Below are 6,000 nucleotides of genomic sequence, written 5' to 3'. Positions count from 1 at the left end.
GCAGAAAAGAAGCTTTCCAATCTCTATTGAATCGGCACTATTTGAAGAAATTATGAGACGTGATACGTTTTTCGAAAGAACTGTACTTACACTACAAGTAATTAGCAACAAGGCGAAGAAGAATACGTCCATATGTAAATATGCACTTTTAAGCTCTATATTTTATTGCAGAGGTCTCCAAAAAGCGTATCGTCATTCGTGCTCTCGATGCTGCCCGCCGAACACAGTGTGCTGTAAGGCTAGAGAAGGGGAAGAGACTCGTACCTCAACAGATAGGAGCGATCAGTGGGGGATCGCGGCAACGGTCTGCTTATGTTTACAAATATCATCAAAAGAATAAGAAATATCATACGTTTGTATATTAGTTTGACATACTATTAAGCTGGAGCCCCATCTGTTGCTATTGACACAAGCCATTGCAAATTCAACCTCTTCTGTTCTATGGTGCCTTTCAGTGCCTGGATAAGATCTTCTCCAGCTGTATTTTGTAATTACATCTAGAAGACATTCAGACACAGTAAAATGTTCATTAACTCCTCGGAGGAAAATGGCTAGGTGAGCTCTGTCATTTCTATCTGTGCTTTCGTCCAATGCAAGTGAGTAAGCTACAAACTGCTTAGTTGTGGTTTCGACTTCAGATTCAATTACATTTACAATCTTGAAATTCCTTCTCTGAACTGTAATTGGAAACAATTTAATTTTCTTAAACTTTGACTTTGTTCTGGACATAGTATTTTAGTAACGTCCTGTATGCACGATTTTACAAATGATGCTTCTGTAGAGGGCTTAATTGATTTTCCAATATTCCAAGCTGGAACATAGCTAGCAAAAAGCTTTTTTTTTTTTTTTTGTTTAAGACTGAGGACACGTGTGTGATTCGTGTTTGTATTTTCTTGTTTTATATTTATCAAAATATTTGTAGGCCTATGCATTTCACCTAAAATTAAACGAAAAACTATATGTTTGTCATGCGGGTCTGAGTAATATACTGATTATTATGTACAACCAACAGTTATACAGATAGCCCCAAAATAAATTATTTTCACATGTCCAACATGCCTGTAATTGTATGATATATCCCTTGTGAAGAGTCGAGTATTGTCGTCGCATGTTGAAATTTAACATACGCTTAAGAATTTTCGAACAAATTAAGCATTTCATATTCTCCCCACTAACACAAAAAAAAAAATTATCTTCCAATTTATCCTTGATTGTGCTAAATCCATGATTAGAAGACATTGTGAAACGGTGGAACACTCCGACCAACACAGTGATAATGGCAGTCCGCCACTGCTCTTCGTTTGCGCATAAACATTGAGTACAGTACAGGTGGGGATGGGTGAGGCGGATCGCGCTCATTACGTACTGGCTTCGGTTTCGTTCAGGGGCTTACTCGCGAGTAGGCTTTTGGAGATGTCTGTTTTATTGTGTATTTGGATATTTGTAGTGCACTTTATTGTGATGTCTGGAAATAATCTGTCAAAAGATATAGCCTACCTATTACATTTAAGAAAATTCGCTGCTTCCCCTGGCTGGGCATCCATCGCACGCCACTGGAAATCCTCAGGGCTTTATAATGCGTGGCCAACCCAGGAAAACATGAAAAGAGTATTCCAGAAAAAAGAACGAGTACTGGGAAAACCCGGAGAGAAATAAAGGCCATGTCAGGGAACAGTCAAGAATGAAATTCTCAAATGCCCTATCTTTCATAAGGAGCAGAATGAGTGAGTGAGTGAGGAAAACGGAAGAAGGAACATTTAAAATTTTAAAGGTACGCAAAAACGCGTCCTTGCAAGGGAAACTGGGGCTAAGAGGAAGTGCCTATGTGAGCTCCAAGCCTGTAGTTCACTTGTCTCACTCCGATTTTAGCCATTTCATATGAGGACGTAACGAAACACCTGAGCAGTAAGTGAGGAAAGTGGGCGCCACGGTCCTTGCAAGAGAAGAGATCCAAGCCCTTGCGCTGTAGGATTGGCACTTGAGTAAGCTCGCCTTGGAATACCGACTGCGATATACGAAAACTAAGGCTCCAATTTTCAGAAAGCTTTAATTTGAGAAAAGCCGAAATTTGTGTAGTAGGGGGGGGGGGTGGAGATATAGATCGTGGCCCATTTCTTTTAAGGTTCATTATCGATTATGATGATAAATCCGCACTCCCTATATTCAATATTACAAGCCGCCACTGGTATATTTTAATTCTGGCTACATGATGTATCACAAAACTTCCTTCTATGATGCTGGATGAAAGGTAATACCACAGTCTAGTACAGCGGTGGCGAAAATGCTATCGTGCGCCGAGCCACTGTGTAAGCTGCAACGTGCATAGCACCTATGGAGGGAGGCGGTCACCCGAAGGGGAATTGAAGCAACTGTCTGACATTAACGGTTTTTCATTTTCCTTACGTCAAGCACTTAAATAAAACTATATACAGTACAAGGTTACAAACTAATGTTTAGTACGTGTAACGAAGAAAGAAATGAACAAAAAAAACATAGGACACATTATCACAACCTAAAATTAATTGTCTTCAGAATGTCTCTGCGGCAGAGTTTCAAAATCAGGAATTATGTCACTTACTGCCAGTCGTAGTTGATCACGAAGGTATTTGTCTGTCAGTCGTGATCTAATTTGATTTTTACTATTTTCATTGTTGAAAATAATTTTTCACAAACGTAAGTTGTAGCGAACATGGCTTCAACAGAGCAAGCGAAAGAACGAAGCTTCAAATATTTATTTTTTGCCAAAGATTTGAAAAGTTCAACATTTGTCAAGTCCTTACATCTAGCTTTCATTTAACATCACACTGTAAATAGAGTATGCGAATTTAAATTGAAGATCTAACCGCATTATTCGTACATCTGCTGAAAAAGGATCGACGTACATCGATGATGATGATGATGATGATGATGATGATGATAATAATAATAATAATAACAACAACACAACCTTTTAATGTTTTTCTTCAGTAACATGTAGTAACTTATAATGTCGTTTTATGTTATACAACCGTTTTCCTAGTAATACTTGTGAATAAATCATACATTTAATATTCTCATCATATTGTCAGCAAAAAATGAATCCTCCCAGCCTACTTGAAACTTTCGTTTTTATAGAGGTACATGGTTTCGAAAGAGACATTGCGACGATACGCCACTCGCAGGTCAGAGACAAATATACATGGAACGGAGTTTGACGCCAGTGAGTGAGAGGGTGGGGGTTGTAGGTAGGAAGCAAGGGAAATGCACTGCGAGCCACAATGTGCTCGTGAGTCGCATTTTCGCCGCGAGTATATACAGTCGCGAACCTCAATACGTAGTAAATATGCAAACATTAGATAGTTGCTCACCACTAGGATCGCTAATATCGCCTCATTACAGGCAATGCAAAATAGAACCGTCTCAGTCTATTGTTTCTAGCACCCTCAAAACTCAAGCTTCGTGACTATATAGTAGACTGTGGTAATACTGAAATAATTTTTTGTGCAGTTAAATTTTCATGATTATCGTCCGTTCTTTATTCAGTTGTCAAATTGACAGCTTTGATGATGATGATGATGATGATGATGATGATGATGATGATGATGATAAGGAGGAGTGGGAGGAGGACGAGTAGAAGGACTATTTATGGGGCAATAAGAATATCCAGAGAAAACAAGCACTAATATTTCATTGGAACTTCCAGGATTTTTAACATGTGTTTCTGACATAGAAAGCAAAATTCAATGAACTAGCCTACGAGCCATTTCTTGTATGCTACTTATTTCAGAATAATTCTATATAAATGTCGGATGACAGTGTTATCACAGTAAGTGCAGTAAAGTAACTACATACGTGTAACCCTATAGTAACATAAAATAATCGAAACTGGTTACAATTAAGTCTCCACTTAAGGTGTCATAAGTTGGGGCATGTTTGACATGTTTACAATTTTGACTTCAACATTTAGGGAAAAAATGTTCTGTTTAAACATAAAATAATATATGTATGTACAAAACGAAAAAAATCTCTTTTCATTTCTGAGAAATAAGAACAGATGCAATCTGTTAATTCATTTTATGGATCAGAAAGAGTTATCCATGCTACTTAAGAGTACCCATGAGTGAAATTACGAAATTCTGAACTATAAAAGCTATTTGTTAACATATCTCCCAATGGTCATACCATGGGATCAATTTTTGTATCCTTGTGTCGTGAAAGTCAGTCGCCTGGGATCTGAACCAGCGTTTGACAGCCGTCTGCACCTCTCTGTTGATCCCATATGACAAATGTCTCAATTCCGGTGGGGAATATGTTGAAAATTAGCTCAACAATTGCTGTTTTATACAAATCTGGCTTTCAGGTATCGGTAGTAGCTCCCTGTAAAGCAGGGTTGAATAATTTCAAGGAAAAATTGTTCTGTGGCCAGCCCCGGAACAATTTTTCCTTGAAGTTATTCAATTGCTATGTTTGTTTCAATAATTTTTTCCAGTGAAATTGTGTTTTCTTTCTATTAACGACCTCTGGCGAACTTATTTTTTTACGACCCTCGTAATTGCGGTCGAATGGCCAAAATTTGTGTAAGCACTTCTTTTGACATTATTAACATGGTGAAAGAAAAAAAAATAACTTTATCTGTCCCCATCAGAATGTTTGCTTGTAAGTGCATTCCCCTCTGTCGAGAGTTAAGAGAGGTATCTACTGATAAGTGGAAACCCTCCCCACCCCGAAAAAAGTCTCTATAAAACATATAACATGTACAGTATATGAAGAGTACGTAGACGAAAAAAAAATGTGTTCGCTGTAGTAGTTCCAGAGTTCCGCCGCACAGATGGCATCGCAATTATAGTTGTGTGGTCACGTACTCACATAATATTAAATGGAGCATTAGTACGAATATGCGAAATAACATCGTAACAAAAATAAATCTCACCCTCATATACAACATATTACATTGCTAGGCTGTGAGTTTTAAAATAAAGTTACACCAATACAATGCCATTTATACTTTACACAATATTATGTAGAATATAAATATGGATTTTACACTACTTTTCCGTAAAAAAAAAGGGGGGGGGCTAACTTGACTGCAAAATGTTCCATGTATACCAATTATGTTGCTCTACAAAACAGATATAAACTACTCACCAATTATGAAGTCAGCAGTCAGTCACTTTTGACAATTTCCGTGATGTTTTAGCAGCCTCTGAAGATTGTAGTTCCTTTCTCATTTCCTTGGTAAATGAAAAAGACTCGGCACTTCATGTAGTTTAGAATAGGCTTCGGGACAAGATGGAGAACATGTTCTTCACAATACCCGATTTCAGAATTAACGCTGATTTGATTGTGTCACAACAATAAAAAAATAATTATCTCTTCATAAGTTATTTGCAGTCTAATTGTCGTTAACCTAAAATGGATTGGGAATCTGTAGTCTTTCACGAAGCAGATTGGCATATTTTTTAGTGTGTCAGCTTTGCATTATTGCGCACTATTATACACATACACAACCAAGTCATATAACAGACCATTATGTGAATCACACGTAACTATTTTAAGAAACACACATCCTTTCTTGATATAGCCCTCTCCCACTTGAAAACAATTTATCTCTTTAGCCTAAAGAAAATGTTTACCTTTGGATTTTCCGTATCCGAATCTGACGCGGTAACAAGGTATACAGGCAGGTTGTTTGTTTCTAAAAACTAAATGGTTTACACGGAAACATTCTATAATTCTTTTCAACTGAAATTCGTCACACTATATCGCAACCAGATTATAACACAAGCACAATAATATACCCAATACAACAAATCGGATTTCGCACAGAAACAGCTGTACGCGGTACAAAAGACCCACTCTAAAGATGGTGCTGCCATCTGCTGCACGGAGCGGGTAACTCTCATAAAAATATTAAGGAAGAGCGATTGAGTGGTTACACTTTTCCCACAGTCTGTACTTTTCTTTCTACTCACTATGCTATGTATAAAAACAATAAAGAAATAACTTAAATCAGTGGGCCAT

This window comes from Periplaneta americana, chromosome 6 (genome assembly GCF_040183065.1).
Source record: "Periplaneta americana isolate PAMFEO1 chromosome 6, P.americana_PAMFEO1_priV1, whole genome shotgun sequence".
In the NCBI taxonomy this organism is placed as follows: domain Eukaryota; kingdom Metazoa; phylum Arthropoda; class Insecta; order Blattodea; family Blattidae; genus Periplaneta; species Periplaneta americana.
Note: the sequence above shows the minus strand (reverse complement) of the source record.